Source organism: Carcharhinus amblyrhynchos, chromosome 6 (genome assembly GCF_965287045.1).
Source record: "Carcharhinus amblyrhynchos chromosome 6, sCarAmb.v2.hapA, whole genome shotgun sequence".
Classification (NCBI taxonomy): Eukaryota; Metazoa; Chordata; class Chondrichthyes; order Carcharhiniformes; family Carcharhinidae; genus Carcharhinus; species Carcharhinus amblyrhynchos.
In genome coordinates this window covers 3,587,067-3,607,868 of record NC_137329.1, presented here as the reverse complement: position 1 = coordinate 3,607,868, position 20,802 = coordinate 3,587,067, and the positions used below count along the sequence as shown (strand labels likewise).

The following is a 20,802-nucleotide window of genomic DNA, read 5'->3' as shown; positions in this document are numbered from 1 at the left end:
TAAATGTATCCAGTGAGGTAGCCTCCACCACTTCAATGGGCAGAGAATTCCAGAGATTCACCACCCTTTGAGTGAAGAAGTTCCTCCTCAAATCTGATCTAAACTGCAACCCCCTCCCCCTTTATTTTGAAGCTGTCCTTTCTAAGAGGGAAGAATCTCTCTACGTCTACCCTATCTGTCCCCTTCATTATCTTATATGTCTCTATAAGATCCCCCCTCAGCCTCCTAAACTCCAACGAGTACAGACCCAGTCTATTCAATCTCTCCTCATAGGCCAACCCCCTCATCTCCGGTATCAGCCTCGTGAACCTTCCCTGTACTCACAGATCAGAGTGTAAAGAACAAGACATGTGTTCTCGGACAGTGGTCTCTTGGAACTCGCCAAATGAAGTGTGAGTTATGCTTGCTAACTCTCCAGGATCTCTGAGGTGGTATCACATCGGGCAACCTCCCTGATGCAATACTACATGTGCCTATAATTCTAAATGAGAGCGAATTTATTGCAGAGAAGGGTACAGTAACAACAGCCACTATAACTTGAATGGTGTGCTTTTAATGTTGGAAAGAGCATCTTAAAGTGATGCATAAAGTGAGTGTTGGCTTTGAGGAGGATTAGAGGGTAGAATTTGGCTCAATCCTCCATTTTGTCTTAATAAGCTTAACTACAACCCAATGAGAGATGGCTTACAGTCTGATCTTAAAAGTACAGGAATTATTTATTTTTGGATTCATTTAAATATAAGTTTGGCGCAAGCATGCAGACCGTAATGAAGCATTTTAAAAAAAACTAGAAAGTATTGGATAAAGCCAATGCGTCTGGCAGCATCTGTGGAGAGAGTTTCTGTTGGAATGCCATGCTTTTGCTTCTTTTGAAAGCTGGCTTCCCATTTAATATGTATAGCACAGCTGTGCCTTCATACCGTGGTGATTTCACTGTGACTGCCAAGCTGTCTAAATGTGCCCTCCAAAGGCCATCATCTCAATTTGGAATATTTGCACTTTCCCAAAACCACTGCTGCAGAATTCCACCATTTATTCCAAAAAAACACAGACTACAGGTCAATAAAATAAAAACACAAGAACAGCCTGATGCATTGAGCCTGTTTGGGGATGGAAATAAGTCATATCACCCCCCCTGATAACTAGATAAACCCCATTTACCCACAATTGCTTCATATTCCTTGATGCGCTTGACTATCCAAAAACCTTATCAGCTCTGCCACAGACACCTGTTGGCATCAAGTCATCCAGAAGAGGCTGGAATGCGTGATTACAATTTTGGAAATTATTCTTTCATGGGGGTGTGGGAATCGCTCGGAAGGCCAGCATTTGTTGCCCATCCCTAATTGCCCTTGAACTGAATGTGTTGTTAGGCCATTTCAGAGGGCAGTTAAGAGGCAACTATATTGCTATGAGTCACATGTAGGCCAGATCAGGTGAGGAAGGCAGATTTCCTTCCCTGACATACAGTTGATCCTGAGGATTTTGGGTAATGAGAACTCAGGCTGTGCAAGTATAAATTGATGATAATACTGAGGTAAAATTGTCCCCCTCAAAGGTCATGGGCCTAATTACTGGTGAAAAAACATTGATTGAAGTTACACTTTGACGTTCGGCCTGAATGTTAAAAACCAGGCTTTGTTTGATGGATAGAGAGATCTGTTTATTGTTTATTTATTTTATTTGTATTTATTTATTAGTCACAAGTAGGCTTACATTAACACTGCAATGAAGTTACGATGGAAATCCCCTGGTTGCCACATTCCGGCAGCTGTTCGGGTACACTGAGGGAGAATTTAGAGTGGCCAATACACCTGACCAGCGTGTCTTTCGGACTGTGGGAGGAAACCGAAGCACCTGGAGGAAACCCACGCAGACATGGGGAGAACATGCAGAGTCTGCACGGACAGTGACCCAAGCCAGGAATTGAACCCGTATCCCTGGCGCCACGAGGCAGCCATGCTAGCATTTGTTAATTTAACAATTAATAAGGCCAGCTGTGAGGCTGGCCAGCAATCAGGCTGGGTGGGTATCAGTGAGGCCGTGATGTGGGGATCATGGGGCTGGCCAGCGATCGAGTTGGGCAATGGTTGGAAGGCCAGCAGTATGGGGCTACTGCACATATGCCAATCTTGACTCTGGCAGATCAGCGCGTGCGCAGTGGCCCACTCAGCGCTGTGCTGCTGGCCACTCCAGTGGGAGTAGGTCCTGCCCACTGAGTTTTAGCAAGATTTACCCTAGTGAACCCTGCAGTGCACAGAGTGTGGGAGATGCATTTTGAAAATCCTGCTGGAAAAGCCAACATGATTTACTCCAGTTTTTACCTAAATTTGACAGAATTTCTTTGGGAGAATCACCCCCAATATGTTTTTAATAGTTGGGTTTCTTCTCCATTCCCAGTAACTAACTGCTTTTACTCATTTTATATATTTTTTAAAAATGGAACAAATATAAAAAATGACTGCCAGGAGAAACATTTGAACAAGCAGAATTTGGATGATGATTTATTGCAAAATCATAGTCGGAATATCTTTGTGCCAGTATTGATGTTAATCAGATGGAGAGGTTTGAGCTCGTTCTGCTATGTTCCAGTGTGGGGTTAGAATTCAGGCTTTTGAATTCACTGCTCCTATCCAGGGACCCGGGTTCGATTCCCGGCCTCGGGTCACTGTCTGTGCGGCGTCTGAGAGCTCTCGCTATGTCTGCGGGTGCTCCGGTTTTCTCCCACAGTCCAAAGGTGTGCAGGTTACGTTGATTGGCCATGCTAAATTGATCCATGGTTTCAAGGGGGTTAGCAGGGAATTTACATGGGGTTATGTGGATAGGGCCTGGGCGGGATCGTTGTCAGTGCAGGCTTGATGGGCCAAATGGCCTCCTTCTGCACTATATTGATTCTGTGATTCTGTTGTGTTGGCACCAACAGTATCTTTAGCTTAAACGGTGAGGTTGATCTGGAAGTACACCTGGGTTCTGAGCTAATTTAACTATGGCCTCATTATGGCTGCTATAGTTACATAATCTGTTATGTCATTTGAACGAGGATTAAAGGATACCTGCCACCTTAGAGCTGCATCATTGCAATAGAACCAATGCCTTAGAGAGTCAAGAGAAAAAAATATATGTACTGCTCAGTCAATCTTAAAATAGCTTCATGTCTCACTGAAGATGCTGATTGCTATAGCTTCACAACACCATAATTCAATATTCTTCATATGAGTTAGTTTGCAGTGTGCATTCCTTATCGGAGAACAATGTTTGGAAATTTCAACATTGCAAAAAGTGTCAACATGGCAAAAGTACTACTTCCTTGTCGAAACTGAGGTTGCAGAATTTTGTTGTAAATTCATGGAATCATAAAATCCTTCCAGTGCAGAAGGAAGCCATTCGAGTCCGCACCAACTCTCTGAAAGAGAAAATCATTGCACCCGGAGGAAACCCATGCAGACATGGGGAGAATATGCAGGCTCTATACACCCAAGTTTGGAATCAAATAGGATTGGTGATTATGCACCCATCTATGTTATAATAAGATATAAAACAGCCTGAATTCTGGATCCTGGATCAGGAGCGCAGAGTCGGGACATTTTTCAGATCCTGCAAACCTGAGCCAGGAGAAAATGTCCTGGAATTTGGAATTTTTGATCTGGGAATGGTTGGGTTTGCTAGGAGTCGAACCCAATAGACCCGGAATGAGTGCAGGATTTTGTTTTAAATTCACAGAATCATAAAATCCTTATAGTGCAGAAGGAAGCCATTTGAGTCTGCACCAACCCCCTGAAAGAGGAAATCAGTGCACCCAGAGGAAACCCATGCAGACATGGGGAGAATATGCAGGCTCTACACTGACAGTGACCCAAGGTTGGAATCGAAAAGGCCACTGGGTGTGGAGCACACCTCAGTGTATCAACACAGTGTGGAAGGTTTTAACAAACTGTGGCCCATTAACGTCCATTCTCTGGCTCGTATCAGGGGAGTAACCCAAAGATGCATTAGTAGACAACTACCCCTCCACTGAGTATCCAATCCCCCATTGACCACCTGATTCCCACTCTCGCCCCTTGCTGACCACCTGACAGCCCCTCCCACTGACCACCCGAACGCAGTTCACTCAGCACTCACCCTGCCATCCTGCTCGCTTACTTTACACACTTAAACCTCCCTGCTTTTCATGTGTGTGTGGAACCCCACAAATCGACCCCGCTCATTCCCCTTGACACTAAGGGGCAATTTAGCATGGTCAACGCATCTAACCCACACATCTTGTGGACTGCGGGAGGAAACCGGAGCACCCAGAGGAAACCCACGCAAACACTGGGAGAATGTGTAAACTCCACACAGACAGTGACCCAAACTGGGAATCGAACCTGGGCCCCTGGCACTGTGAGGCAGCAGCACTAACCACGGTGCCACAGGCTACCCTTTGGATTTGAGGAGAGCGAGGAATGTAACTCATTTGTGACATTTCAAAGGTGAGTGAAAGTTGTTTACAGTTTGTAAAGGTTCCAGAAGTGACCGAGGGAAGGTTATTACCTTTTATTTAATCCAAAAGTCGAGGCAGTAGGAAAAGACATGAAAGATTTTTTATACTTTGGAAAAGTGAAGTTCAAAAGAATTCTGAGAACAATGGAATTGAAGATGAAAGGGAAAGATGATATGTGAGGAGTGATGTTGAGATGATTTGTGTGCAGAAGATCTGGAAATAAACCTTATCTGGGAGATGGTGCAGTTTGAATCAATCAGTTATGCCAGAAAGATCTTAGGCTGCCAAGAGCAGTGTGGTTCAGAAGTTTCTTGGAATTCCATAGCAGAGTGGAAATGAGTTTGAAAGGCTGTGTGGTACACCTTATTAAAGTGGCAACAATTTTGATTTGGGTAATGTTACTGGATTTGTAAGGGAGCATTTCCTGAAATGTGTTTACTTGTCGGTCTGACCAAGTACAACCAGCAAAGAAAAGTACAGCATAAAAACAGGCCCTTCAGCCCTCCAAGCCAACCATGATGCTCTAACTTAAAAAAAAAACCTGCCTTTACTCAGTCCATATCCCTCAATTCCTCCCCATGTATGTACTCATCCAGATGCCTCTTAAATGTAACTCATGTGCCTGCTATCACCACCTCCTCTGGCAGCGCGTTCCAGGCACCCACCACTCTCGGGGTGAAAAACTTCCCCCACGCATCTCTTTTAAAGTTTCCCCCTCTCACCTTGAACCTGTGCCCCCCTTTGTAATTGACACTTCCACCCTTGGAAAGTGTGATAAGGGGGGTGCAGTTTAGAACGGAGTTGAGGAGGAACTTCTTCACTCAAAGGGTGGTGAATCTCTGGAATTCTCTGCCCGTTGAAGTGGTGGAGGCTACCTCGCTAAATATATTTAAGACGCGGGTTTTTGGTAGACAAGGGGATTAAGGGTTATGGGGAGAAGGCGGAAAAGTGAAACTGATCCACTTCAGATCAGCCATGATCTTATTGAATGGCGGGGCAGGCTCGAGGGGCTAGATGGCCTACTCCTGCTCCTATTTCTTATGTTCTTATGAAAAAGCCTCTGACTATCCACCCTTTCTGTGCTTACCATAATTATGTACACCTCTATCAGGTCTCCCCTCAGCCTCCATCTTTCCAGTGAAAACAATCCTACTTTATTCAATCTCTCCTCGTAGCCAACACCCTTGAGAACATCCTGGTGAACCTTATTTGCACTCTCTCCAAAGCTCCCAGGGAGTGCAGAGGAGGTTTACTAGGCTGATACCGGAGTTGAGGGGATTGAGCTATGAGGAGAGGCTGAATAAACTAGGCTTGTACTCGTTAGAGTTTAGAAGAATGAGGGGAGATCTCATTGAGACGTATAAGATGATGAATGGGATGGATAGGATAGAGGTGGAGAGACTCTTCCCGCTCAAAAAAGACAGTAGGACTAGGGGGCACAGCCTCAAGATAAAGGGGAGGCGGTTTAGAACGGAGTTGAGGAGGAACTTCTTCACTCAAAGGGTGGTGAATCTCTGGAATTCTCTGCCCGTTGAAGTGGTGGAGGCTGCCTCGCTAAGTATTTTTAAGAAGCGGGTTGATGGGTTTTTGATAAGAGAAGGGATTAAGGGTTATGGGGAGAGGGCGGGAAAGTGGAACTGAGCCACGACAGATCAGCCATGATCTTATTGAATGGCGGGGCAGGCTCGAAGGGCTAGATGGCCTACTCCTGCTCCTATTTCTTATGTTCTTATGTTCTTATGTCCTTCTGATAATATGGTGACCAGAATTGCACACAATACACCAAATGCGGCCTGAACAAGGTTTAATACAGATTTCCCAACTCTTGTACTCAATGCCCCGGCTGATGAAGACAAGCATGCCGTATGCCTTCTTAATCACCTTGGCCAGTTGTGTTGCCACTTTTAGGGAACTATGGACCTGCACGCCCAGGTCCCTCTGTATGTTAATGTTCCTAAGGGTTCTGCCATTTGCAGTGTAATCCATACCTAAATTGATCTTCCAAAGTGCGTGACCTCGCATTTATCTGGATTAAACTCCATCTGCCATTTCCGTGCCCAAGTCTCCAATCTAACTATATCCTGTTATCCTCTGATAACCCTCGACGCTATCAGCAACTACATCAATCTTTGTGTCATCTGCAAACTTACTAATCAGATCCCCCCTCCCCCACATTTTCCTCTAGATCATTTATATATACAACAAACAACAGAGACCCTCGCACTGATCCCTGTGGAACACCACGAGCTATAGATCTCCATTCTGAAAAACACCTTTCCACTATCACTCTCTGTGTTCTATAACCAAGCCAGTTCTGTATTCATCCCAAATCCTATGTTATTTTAGTTTGTATACCAGTCTGCCATGTGGGACCTTGTCGAAAGCCTTACTAATACAGGTGGACAAGGTGATTAAGAAGCCTTATTGGCATGCTTGCCTTCAACAGCTGGAGCATTGAGTACAGGAATTGGGAAATTATGTTGCAGCTATATGAAATCTTAGTTAGGCCACATTTGGTATATTGCGAGCAGTTCTGGTCACCATATTATCAGGAGGACATGGAAGCTTTGGAAAGAGTGCAAAGAAGGTTCTCAAGGGTATTGGCTATGAGGAGAGGTTGAATAAGCTACATCCAGTGCCTTTCCCTCATCAATTTTCTTTGTCACCTTTTCAAAAACTCCATCAAGTTGGTGAGACATAACCTTTCCCGTACAAGACCATGCTACCTATCACTAATTAGTCCACTTTCTTCCATATGTGTATATATCCTGTCCCTCAGTATTCTCTCCAAAAACATCCCCACCACTGATTGTCAGGCTCACCAATTTATAGTTTGCTGGATTATCCCTGATTCCTTTCCTAAACAGTAGGGAGCCTTTTGGAAGAGAATATTTTTTAAGGCTAAATTTAACTGTTTAATTGTAAACATTGTGCTTAAATTTTCTTCTTGTTAATAAACCTTTTACTTTTTATTCTTCTAATCACAAATCCCTGGACTTCTGGCTACTGAGAAGAGTATGTTTCTTTCTTGATTTCACAATACAAAAAAAAGGCTATGGCCCGTAAGCCAGGTTTCCCTCTGGGATTTCACTTGTTGAGTTACTGACATCTGCTGTGGCCATTACAAGAGTTAGTGCTGCAAAACAGTATTTTATTTTCACATCCTCCGGTTTTGGTGCAATCAACCAAAAGGATTCCTGGGTCGCTGCACTGCATATTTTACACCTTGCTCCCATCAGAAAGTTGGTAGAGAAATGTACGGCTATATTTTGCTGTAAATAGGTCTGGAGTGACAATCCAACTGTCATCACCACTCCACAGAATTTCTTCCCTCATAGAACAAACACAGTCCTCCATCCCTCATCCATCACATCCCCTCAACTTGAACGCACAGTCCCGCTAAAACAACCCATGCCACCTCATGTCCCCATCCACACCCATGGTCCACCATGTGAATCTATACCATCCAGCTACACCCCATAATCCCTCATATCTTCCATGTCAAAGCATGCCCCCACCCTTTCTCCTTGCACCAACTGTACCCATTCATTTAGTACCCACCACTAGTAGATCTCAGGACCCATGCTGAGATTAAATAATATAAAATCACAAATGTCCATTGTAGACTTTTTAATGTTTTAATTAAAACACGCTAATGCATTAAAAAAAACATTGACTGTACTTACATTCCTTCAACTACATAACCCCCTATAGGAACAAGTGCTCAATTTCTTACCAAACTAAACAATAAAATTCAAAACATCCTAACCACTTGGAACTGTCATTCAAACTGTGAAATGGTGAGCCCCCTACTGTGATAATGGAAGGTTGTGAAATCAGTCATGCAGCACCAATCCGGTAATGATAATCCCCCCAGCCTATGTAAACAGAATGACATCACAAGCAATTTTTTAACACTCCCAAGCTGTTTTCTTCAAAGATTTGAAAAGGTTGGCGATTTAAATGTCTTGATAGTTGAACATTACTCTGATTACTGCTCGCTTTCTTACTCATCAACACGGTACCTTTGGCGGTCAACCATATTGCCTGTCCATGGGTCAGCCCTGCCTTGTAAACCTGGAAAATCTCTGTGAGCTTGTGTTTGTGAATCATGACGATAGACTTTAATTTTCTTTCCCTCCCACCCCCTCTCCCAACCTCCTCAATTCTGATGTTTCCCTTCTTCCTTCCTCAACAAACAGAAAATAAAAACACTAACAAATGTGCCTAATGTCAGTTCTCTTTGGGTCTGGAGGGACCCTTGTAAACCAGGTTTCCAGCAGCATGTTAGTAGACAACACACCAGCCAAAAATAACATCATTAGTTTCTCTAAATTAATTAATAATGATGTGTAGATGCCGGCATTGGACTGGGGTAGGCACACTAAGAAGTTTCACAGCACCAGGTTAAAGTCCAGCAGGTTTATTTGGAATCATGAGCTTCTGGAACGTTGCTCCTTGAAGGATTCCAAAGAAATATGTTGGACTTTAACTGGTGTCATGAGCCTCCTTTATTAATAATGATTAAGTAATGTTGAAGCCTTGATTTTTCTACCCTTTAAGTAGTTCTCCTCAGTCAATTTTCTCCTGTTTGAGAAGCTCAGGAGGAATATATCTCGCTAACTTTCTGCTTGACATTTGGCGTGATGACTTTAATGCAACTCACGGCAAAGAGCAATAGATCTCGGCCAAATGGCTTCGTCAGCCCGTTTCTCAAATGTTAATCCTCATATTTTCTGTGGCACTTCATGCTATACTTATCCTGAATGGCAAGAATGTTGTCAGGGATTAGTGCTTACCGCAGCATTTCTTTGCTGCAAAGCCTTTCTTTGACTTTTCCTCTTCAAAACGCTTTCTGTTCTCACAGTGACAAGGCCACTGTAAGAAATGTGTTTCTTGCCCTTACTTGACATCCTGATTAATGATGTAATCTGTGAAATTGTTGCAGTGTCATGCCAGGTATGATATATTTAGATGTAACCACACAGGCAATGAGGTTATATCTTAATTGTTATGGAGCATAGAGTTCGGATTTATTGCCATGCAACAAATTTGTTTGCCAGCTTACTGATGTTTTATTAACCCTCTTCTCACTCACTCAAGAGGCATAGAGAAAAAAAAACTAGCTCAATCCTCAGAGACGAGGTTGAACTGCAACATTTCTTTACACATATGGTGCGAATGCTGCCTTCCGCGTCACTATGAATCAAAGGCACTGGTAGTGTGGAGGGAGGCATGAAGAGATTTTTAAGAAGCTTTTGTGATTAAAGATTTTGCAAGATTGCAGAAAATGGTTCAAGGCAATCTGCATCATTTTCCTTCAGCGAATTGTCTCCTTTTATTTACTTGATTTTCACTTTGGAAAGTTGGATAGACCAGAATCTGGGTAGGTCTTTTGCCATAATCAATACATTCTACCTTCTGTTACACCAGCAGGGGAGGAGGCAGGTCCCAGTCAGATTAGGAATTGTCCCTGTGTTGCTAGTGTTACACTGATGCACATATTAGCCAAATGGGCCAACCAGTCCCCTTGTCCAGCCTCTCAAAGATTCCTTTTGATGAGTTAGTGTAACTCATTTACTCTTCCTGCTTAGAAAAGTTCTTCCCGCTTAGAAAGGATAGCAGAACTCGAAGGCACAGCCTCAAAATAAGGGGGGAGGCAGTTTAGAACGGAGTTGAGGAGGAACTTCTTCACTCAAAGGGTGGTGAATCTCTGGAATTTCCTGCCCGTTGAAATGGTGGAGGCTACCTCGCTGAATATATTTAAGTCACGGGTAGATAGGTTTCTGATAGACGAGGGAATTAAGGGAGAAAGCGGGAAAGTGGAACTGATCCACTTCAGATCAGCCATGATCTTATCGAATGGCGGGGCAGGCTCGAAGGGCTAGATGGCCGACTCCTGCTCCTATTTCTTATGTTCTTATGTTCATCCGCTGGCATGATTTGATTTGATTTGATTTGATTTATTATTGTCGCGTGCACTGCGATACAGTAGAAAATATTGGATGGAATTGTCCAACCACACTGATCTAAAAGCCAGAAATTCCCACCCAACTGTCAATGGAGTTTCATATTGTCCACAACCCATCCGCTAAAATCCCAGTGGCGGTTGAAATGGGAGAATTCCTGCCATTTTTTTCTTGTGTGCTACACAGTCAAAGCATAACATTCATAGAGTACATAGGGGAGAAGGAAAGGCAAGGGTGCAGAATGTAGCGTTACAGTCACAGCTAAGGTGTAGAGAAAGATCAACTAAATATATGGTAGGTCCATTCAAAAGTCTGATGGCAGCAGGGAAAAAGCTGTTCTTGAATCAGTTGGTTTGTGATCTCAGGCTTTTGTATCTTTTTCCCAATAGAAAAAGCTGGAAGAGAGAATGTCTGGGGTGCATGGGGTCCTTGATTATGCTGGCTGCTTTGCCGAGGCAGTGGGAAGTGTAGGCAGAGTTAATGGAATGGAGGCTGGTTTGGGTGATGGAATGGGCTTCATTCACAAGCCTTCACAGTTTTATGGCAAAAACCAAGAATTGCAATCCTGCGTGGAGCGGGAAACCTCTCCCTTGGCCATTTAGTTCTCTTGCTGTCTCATCCAACCTGACACAAAATTAAACGAGTTAAAGAAGGGGAATTTCACAGCGACTTCATTGCGGTGTTAATGCAAGCTGACTTGTGACACTAATAAACAGACTTTTAAAACCTTTTTGTAAAAAAAACACTTCTTTAAAAAAAACCTATTGGAGCAAACCTGTGTCAGCTTGGGTGGTAACTGAACCACAGGCAGGAGTCCAGTCAATGTAACTACCAGAAACACTGGCATTTACACTTGGCTGCAGGAAATACTCAGCAGGTCAGGCAGCATGTGTGGAGAGAGACAGAGTTATCGTTTCCAGTCTCCCCAACAGGAGGCAGATACTTTATAATGCAATGTATTTTACCTTACTGCCTGTAGGCACAGATGGATTTTTAATCAGCTCTCAAAAATGATTTGATGCAAACCCAAATTGTTGGAATGGATTTTGCTGAATATAATAAATGAACCAATTTTATTTTTGCTGCGCAGCTAAATATAATTCAATTGCTCAGTGGGTTTTCCACCTGTAAGGAGATAGTCAGTAATATTTTGGCAATTAAACATGGGAGCTAATTGGCCATTAAAGGTACTTTCACATCTGATGTTTCTTGAATAAAGATTGTAGGGAAGTGATGTTCATGCATCAGTTTACCTTTTTATACTGCTAACAGGGAGACATGATGGCTTAATGGCATTATCACTAGACTATTAATCCAGCAACTCAGCTAATATCCTGGGGATCCAGGTTCGAATCCCACCACAACAGGTGGTGGCGTTTGAATGCAAAAAAATTGAATTAAGAATCTACTGAAACCATTGTCAATTGTTGGAAAAACCAGAGGGAAGGAAATCTGCCGTCTTTACTTGATCTGGTCTACATGTGATTACAGAGCCATAGCAATGTGGTTGACTCTCAACTGCTTTCCAAAGGCAACTAGCGATGGACAATAAATGCTGGCCAGCCAGCGGGCGCCCATGTCCCAGGAATGAATAAAAAAAAACATTCTCTTATTTAGGCAGTAGAATCATACACCGATATTGTTTTTGAAATATGGATTGACAGAATGTGTGTAAGGACAGCACTCTCCCATCATCCAAATTAAACAAGTACACGTCATTGCAAATGGTTCAGAATAAAAGGTGGCAACTATAGGTGCTAACTTGGGTCAGTGCCAGGACTACTGTTCTTAAATTTGTAAAACTGGTTTGAATATTGAAATACAGAACATTGTCACAGTTGTAATTCAAGTAGTTCAATCCTCCAGCCCTCACTCCTCACATCTCACCATCACCCACATCAGCCCACCACCCACACCCCATGCCCAATTAATGCCAACTCATGCCTCCACCAATCCCCTGTGCCTCCTCATGCACTCTATGCACACCTGTACCCATCCACCTCCCTTAATGGCCTCCTTAGCCCCATGCACACTTTATGCCAGCTTATGTAAATGTATCAATTCACCTACTCATAATCTGGACCATTTTAGCCCAATGCCAACTTAGGGCCAACTTATGCCAACCCAGCCCCCCCATCTACCATCCTTTGCCCTTACACTTGCCACATCAACTCAGCCAATGTCCACCATGGCAGGCCTTAGGAGCCATGCTAAGATGAAATAGAATAAATGCTATGTATCCACTACATTCTTCACCATGTATAAAATATCCATTAAATGTATTCATATTCCTTCAAGTACTTAATCCTGTTTTAAAACGAACAGTTGTATTCAAATCCCAATGCTAAAGATGGTTAACTCTTTAATAAGCTCTTGGAACTGTCAATAAAACTATGATTCCAAAGGGACCCCCCTGTGACAATGATATGTTCTGGAAGTAGTAATGATACTATAATGATAACACACAGCCTCATGTTAACACACAGGTAATGAAATTATAATCACCAAAATTTTTGAAGGCACAGCAGGCTGTTTCTTCTCCCCCCAGTGTTTACAGAGCAGGGGATTTAAATAACTTGGCAGCTTGGCAGTTCCACACACCTTACCTATGAGTTGGGAGGAGGGCGGAAAGGTGGGCAGGAGGGGGGTGGAGGTGGAGTCTGTTAATTGAGTTGACTATATGGCTTGAGTATGATGCCAATGGTGTGGGTTCAATCCCTGTATTGCCTGCAGTAGTTCATGGAGGTCTGTCTCCTCATCTTGCCCCGTGTTTGCAGAGTGATGGTTCTTAGTTCGATGGCCAATTGTCTCTCTTTGATGGCAAAAGATGCCTTTTTGTTCTTTGTGGGCTGTGCCCAAAATGAATGAATCCACCTTTTAAACACATTCATGTTTACTCCAAAATATTGGAAGGTACACACCCAGCGAGATGGTGCTTGTTCCAGCGTTAATGGGGTCAGTTTGAATTCAGCATTGAGATTATATCTCCCTGCTGAGTTCAGGCTTACATCCCACCCCCAGCAAAAGTAGGATCTGTTAGAAGTGGGGCTGGGGGAGCTGGAGAGGGGGACTTACAGATCCAGGTCCCATTGCGATTTTGGCCAAGGAGCAGAATTCCCACACCTCCACAAAAACCTAAGTTTACTTCAGAGGATGGTTTGGATTTGTACCTGCACTGGATGTGATATCTGTCAGACTGTGGTAAATCTGTATTCACATCCTCTTCAACGAAGAATGGACTGGGGCATCACAGTGGCACAGTGGTTAGCACTGCTGCCTCACAGCACCAGAGACCTGGATTTGATTCCTGGCTCGGGTTGCTGTCCGTGCAGAGTCTGCACGTTCTCCCCATGTCTGCATGGGTTTTCTCCGGGTGCTCCGGTTTCCTCCCACAGTCCAAAGATGTGCGGGTTAAGTGGATTGGTCATGCTAAATTGCCTCTTAGAATCAGGGGGACGAGCTAGGGTAAATGCATGGGGTTATGGGGATAGGTTCTTGGTGGGATTGTGGTCAGCACAGACTCGATGGCCCGAGTGGCCTCTATCTGCACTGTCGGAATTCTATGATTCTGTGGCTGTTTGAAGGAGGAACATGCACATTTCCTTCAGTCATCTCTCAGCCATTTTTCTATGACTCAGCCCTTTGAGAGTTTCCTATGTGAAGTTGCGCGAAGAATAGGAATTTGTTTTCTTGTCTTTTATGAATTTAAAATGAAAATGCTGAATCAGTAGTATGATAATGGGGATATTAATTGTAAAATTTGATCTATTCTTCAGGAATTTTATCTGTTTGACATTGGTCATGTTTCACACAACTATTTTTCTAGAATTTTGTAATAAAAGTGATAGAAAGCACATCACAAATTTCTTCTGTTGAATTTCCATCAGCGAGACTCGCTAACTCAATCAGAGATACACTTTTAGAGGGCTTCAGGGATTGTTCCTCACTAGTGCCCCTAAATCTGTGGTGGTGTTCACATTTCTGGTGGGGTGGTTTGAAATTCTGACATGTGCTGCTCGGGATTTTCTGATCATTAAAATATCTGGCACAATGGGACATGGGTGTCACTGGAAGGTCCAGCATTTATTGTCCATCCCTAGTTGCCTTTGAGAAGGTGGTGGTGAGCTGTCTTCCTGAATCACTGCAGTCCATGTTCTGTGGATTGGCCCACAATTCCTTTAGGGAGGAAATTCCAGGATTTTGACCCAGCAACTGTGAAGGAATAGCTGATGACACTACTACGCTGGTGTCATCAGCAAACTTGAAAATTGAATTGGAGGGGAATTTGGCCATACAGTCATAGGTGTATAAGGAGTATAGTAGAGGGTTGAGAATACAGCCTTGTTGGGGCACCGGTGTTGTTCAGCATGTTGAGAGAACCCGTTCCCACTCATAAGTAGGAATGGTCAAGAGCTTCAAGTTTTTAGGTGTCCAGATCATCAACAACCTTTCCTGATCCCTCCATGTCGACCCTATAGTTAAGAAAGCCCACCAATGCCTCTACTTTCTCAGGAGACTAAGGAAATTTGGCATGTCCACAACAACTCTCATTAACTTTTTCAGATGCACCACAGAAAGCATTTTTTCTGGTTGTATCATAGCTCTGTCCAAGATCACAAGAAACTACAAAGGCTGGTGAAGAAAGCCCAGTCCATCAGGCAAACCAGCCTCCCATCCATTGACTCTGTCTACACTTCCTGCTGCCTCAGTAAAGCAGCCAGCATAATTAAGGATCCCACACACCCTGGACATTCTCTCTCCCACCACCTTCTGTTGGGAAAAGATACAAAAGTCTTGAGGTCACATACCAACTGACTCAAGAACAGCTTCTTCCCTGCTGCCGTCAGACTTTTGAATGGACCTACCTTGCATTAAGTTAATCTTTCTCGACATCCTACCTATGACTGTAACACTACATTCTGCAACCTCACCTTTCCTTCTCTATAAATGGTATGCGTTGTATAGTGTGCAAGAAACAGTACATTTCACTGCATATTAGTGCGTGTGCCAATAATAAATCAAATAAAGCATCTTATTGAGTTTTTTTCTTGGCCTTATTCTCTCCAAGGAGAACAGTCCCAAACTCCTCTGAGGTGACCTTGACCCTTTCTTCAAACAAAGCAAACTTTCTGACACGTCTATTATGCTCAGTCCTTTATCAATATTGCAATGTTTGTAAGTTGTTTAATTGTCTTTACGTGGCCCCCAATTACAGAAACTTGAATTGCAGAGACAGTGATGTTCTGGGTCTGCCATCTCAAAAAATAATATCCTGGGCAGAGTAATTTTCGTAAAATAAAAAGTTGGCATGTGAGTTTTATTGGTCAAGAATGAAAAAGTGTGTGAGGAAATATTAAGCTGCTAAGACACAATAAATTGTGATCTCGTGGCAGTCAGGAGTAAAGAACTGGGAGTTGGTTTAGCTCAGTCGGCTTGAGAGCTGGTTTGTGGTGTGGAGGAGTGCCAACAATGCATGTTCGATTCCTGTAGCAGCTGAGGTTATTGATAAAGGCCCTGCCTTCTCAACCTTGTCCCTCGCATGAGGTGATTCCTCAGGTTAAAATCACCATCAGTCAGCTCTCCCCCTCAAAGGGGAGAGGGGGAGAGCAGCCTATGGTCATCTGGGACAACAATGACTTGAAGGTGAGCTTAGCAAATAGCAATGAAATAAATTCAGGAATAGCTTGAGTTGATAAAGATGAGTAATGATTGACAATCTGTATTACACAGATATTTCCTTCAGATAACTGTTTCATGAGAACAGAAAGGCTACTTAGCAACAGAGAAAAACAGTAACTGCCTTAATGTTCTGCCCTTCATTTTCAACTGAACGACAGACTTGCTTCTGGGTTCAGGTTATCATTTTCTGAGATGTGTCAGAATATTGAAAAGAAGGGTTTTTTTTTTAGAAATGTTGAAAAGAATGAGTGTTTTGTTTCTGTAGAATAGGAAATCCAAACCTTTAAAAAACAGACAAAAAAGATTAGTACAATTCAATGAAACAATTATATTATTAAACATTTTTTCTTGATTTCCTCCTTCAAGTTTTTGAACGAACAAAGAGGATTAAATGCTAACTTTTTGAAAGGTGCATTATTATGCTGGGAAATAAACTGACATGACAGTTTATTGGCTGGAAATTGTTATGTTCTTTGACTATGACTAAGCGTAGAGACACAAAATTGCTTTGGAGCAGTCGGTACTCCATCAACAATATAACTGATCCTTATCCCAGGAAACCATTACTGGGAGCTTTGAAGAAATGTTCTCACATATGCTTCTTCCAAAAATTATGAGTCAGCCCAAAATGCCTTGAAATGTCTCAGCTTAAATCATTGAAGACAAGCTGTCAGGTTGTATTTCCATATTGTTTTGGGGTGGCACGATGGCACAGTGGTTAGCACGGCTGCCTCACAGCGCCAGTGACCCGGGTTCGATTCCCGGCTTGGATCACTGCCTATGTGGAGTTTGCACGCTCTCCTCATGTCTGCGTGGGTTTCCTCCAAGTGCTCTGGTTTCCGCCCACAGTCTGAAGGATGTACTGGTTAGGTGCGATTAACCATGCTGAATTCTCCCTCAGTGTACCTGAACAGGTGCCAGAGTGTGGCGACTAGGGGATTTTCACAGCAACTTTGGCGCAGTGTTAATGTAAGCCGACTTGTAACTGATAAATAAACTTGCCTTTTACACACTGGAGTTTTCCTATAAATAGGAAGGCAGGAGTTGGGGAATGCGGGAGTATAATTTCAAAATGCACGTCACTGTTCCTAGCCCTGAAGGAATAAGTGGAATATCTTTGTGTTTTCTGAAGATCTGAGGTGAGAGCACAATATCTGCACTGATTGGTTGGCTGAAGTATTCTCTTCTTGGCTGATTGAAGATGTGTTCACCGCGCAGCCAGACTAGTTTGACTCAGGTTTATCATTCTCGCTGCTGAAGATGATGGTATTTTTGACACCGTAGAGATGTGATGAAGCTCACTACCAATTCTGATAAAGTTCTCAAGCCTGAAGCAGGGCTGAGTGGAGCTATGAACCAAGTCTTTTTTTTTACACAAGATGTGTCTGATGAGGCCAACTGCTGATCTGCCTTCTTGAATCACTGGAGTTGCGTTGTCACCGCAGTTTTTTTTTATTTAATTGTGGAAGATCGCAGGACTCTACCTGGTGACAATATCTCACTCAATAAAGTGAAAGTAGAACACCGAGGAATCTGATATAAAAGCAGAAAATGCTGGGAAAATCCAACAGGTCTGATAGAGGATAAACGCAAGCTTCTCCAGCCTCCCAGCCGTGAATTGAACCCGGGTTCCTGGCGCTGTGAGGCAGCAGTGCTAACCACTATGCCACCATGCCTTGGGTCATACGGACTCAAAATATTGGCAGAAATTGTCCGACCTCACCCACGTCTGGGATTCTCCCATCCCACTGCAGTGAATGAAGTCTTGGCTGAGTATCAAATTCTCCGTTCTTGCTGGCAGGGCTGATGGGACTGGAGACATCGGGGAATCCCAGCAATTAATTCTCTTTTCCTCTCCCTAGATGCTGCCGGGCCGGCTGAGGTTTCCCTGTGTTTCTTTCTGTTTTTATCCAGCTCACGAGCCCCGCTTTCTTTTTGAAACAAAGGCATAACCTTTAGAGAGAGGACTCGATGGCTTGGCGATCATCCCAGTTGCTCCATGGCACAGTGCGGTACGCTCATCACATCAGCCGCTTCAACGTGTTACTGCTGATGTTGTTTTTGTTGCAAAGCAGCAAACACTGAGGTGAAATTTCTGTGTTTAGTTTGTCAGTTGGGCAATTTAGATTCCGACCTGCTGAAAAATCGATTCGGTCATTCAACAGGCGTCAACATGTCATGGTGCAGACAGGAAGTGACATCTCTTTGAGAAGGCCAAGTGCATTCAAATCCCCAAGAACTGAAAGAAGAAAAAAAAATAATTGCTTGTTAAAGCCCCTGCTATCATCTGAGGAGGTTCCTTTCTGTCCAGTGCTTGGTATCGCTGTGTATCAGCAATGTTCCTCTTGGCACACCTCTGGCTACATGCTGTTGTGCTTTTCATTGTTCAGGCAAAGGATTTTGCGAAAAGCAAGGTCTCGCTCAGAAATAATTCTTTTTTTATGAAATATTAATGCAGCTGGAGGACGTAGACTCTCTTGCAGTGTGGGGTGGTTAAATTGCTGTGTCATTTTCACAATGTTTGCTCAATGAGGGGGCACGGGGACTGTGGAGGATGGTACAGCTGCAGTTCTAAAGCCCAGCTTTATTCTACAACATTCAAAATAAATCAAGCTGGCAGTTTCTAACCGAAATCAAACCAGCCCCTGAGGGATACGTGGCTTTTTGGAGAATTAATAACCAGTTTTGAGAGTATACAGCTGCGTAGGTTAAATGATCGGGCAAAAATTGGCATTTGGAATATATTGTGGGGAAACGAAGTTATGCGCAAGGACAGCATGATTATCCAGTCCCGCTGCAGTGAATGGAGATTTTGGCTGAGCACCAGTTTCTCCATTCTCGCCAGCAGTGGCAGTGGGACGTGAATGGCTGGAGAATTCTGGTCAGAATCTCAATTAAACGGAGAAAGATTGCCACATCACAGCAGGAACTGTGTTCTCTTGTACGTGAATCACAAAACATTAGCGTGCAGGTCATAGAGCCATAGAGGTTTACAGCAGGGAAATAGGCCCTTCAGCCCAACTTTTCCATGCTGTGCTTTTTTTTAAACCTCTAAGCTAATCACAATTGCCCATATTTGGCCCATATCCCTCCATACCCATTGTACCCATGTAACTATCTAAATGTTTTTTAAAAGATAAAATTGTACCCGCCTCTACTACCACCTCTGGCAGTAGTAGACACTCACCACCCTCTGTGTGGAAAAAAAGTCCCTCTAGACACTTTTGTATTTCTCCCAACTCTCCTTAAACCTATGCCCTCTAGTTTTAAACTCCCCTACCTTTGGGAAAAGATATTGATTATCTACCTTGTCTATGCCCCTTATTATTTTATAGACCTCTGTAAGGTCACCCCTCAGCCTCCTACACTCCAGAGAAAAATGTCCCAATCTATTCAGCCCCTCCTTATAACTCAATCCATTCATTCCCAGTAGCATCCTGGTAAATCTTTTCTGCGTTCTTTCCAGTTTAATAATATCCTTTCTATAATAGGGTGACCAGAATTGCACACAGTATTCCAAGTGTGGCCTTACCAATGTCTTGTACAACTTCAACATTCCAACTGTGACTGCACTTTCAAGGGGCTATCAACATGTACCCCTAGATCTCTTTGTTCTGTAACTCTCTCCAACGCCCTACCATTAACTGAGTAAGTCCTGCCCTGATTCAATCTACCAAAATGCATCACCTCACATTTGTCTGAATTAAAGTCCATCTGCCATTCGTCAGCCCATTGGCCCAATTGATCAAGATCCCGTTGCAATTGGAGATAACTTTCAGCAAGTAATTAGGAAGACAAATGGAATGTGGGCCCTTATTGCAAGGAGAATGAAGTATACAAGTCAGTATACTATAGCTGTGCAGGAAATTTGTGAGACATCACCTAGAGAACTGTGTGCAGTTTTGGTCTTCTGAAGAAGATCTATACTTGGATTGGAAGCACAGTGGTTAGTGCTGCTGCCTTGCAGCACCAGGGACCTGGGTTTGATTCCCAGCTTGGGTCACTGTCTGTGCAGAGTCTGCATGTTCTCCCCATGTCTGCGTGGGTTTCCTCTGGGTCTTCCAGTTTCCTCCCACAGTCCAAAAGACATGCTGGCTATGTGCATTGCCATGCTGAATTCTCCCTCAGTGTACCTGAACAGGTGCCGGAATGTGGCACTAGAGGATTTTCACAATAACTTCATTGCAGTATTAATGTAAGCCATTTATGACAAATAAATAAACTTTAAACTTTGTTTGGAGAAGCTTTACTGGGCTGATTCATGGGATGGAGGGTTAGCTTATTGTAGTTTAGAATTGATCTTTGTTTGATTATGTGACTGTTCGCTTGTAGATGTAACATAAACCGAAGTAAATTACATGTGAATTACCAGATGAAAACTCAAATAAAAATACAAGCTTCACTCTAAATAGCTGATAGGGTTATTAAGAAGGTATACGGTGTGTTAGCTTTTATTGGTAGAGGGATTGAGTTTCGGAGCCATGATATCATGTTGCAGTTGTACAAACTCTGGTGCGGCCGCACTTGGGTTATTGCGTACAGTTCTGGTCGCTGCATTATAGAAAGGATGTGGAAGCATTGGAAAGGGTGCAGGGGTGATTTACCAGGATGTTGCCTGGTATGCTGGGAAGGTCTTATGAGGAAAGGCTGAGGGACTTGAGGCTGTTTTCGTCA

The 20,802-nt window shown here is 43.3% G+C and overlaps 1 protein-coding gene across 3 annotated transcripts in view; it reads left to right on the top strand.

Moving 5' to 3' along the window:
* The window catches only part of LOC145344395 (leucine-rich repeat-containing protein 4C-like), a 1,050,741-nt gene that overhangs the window by 147,199 nt on the left and 882,740 nt on the right, over positions 1-20,802 (top strand). The window lies entirely within an intron of this gene.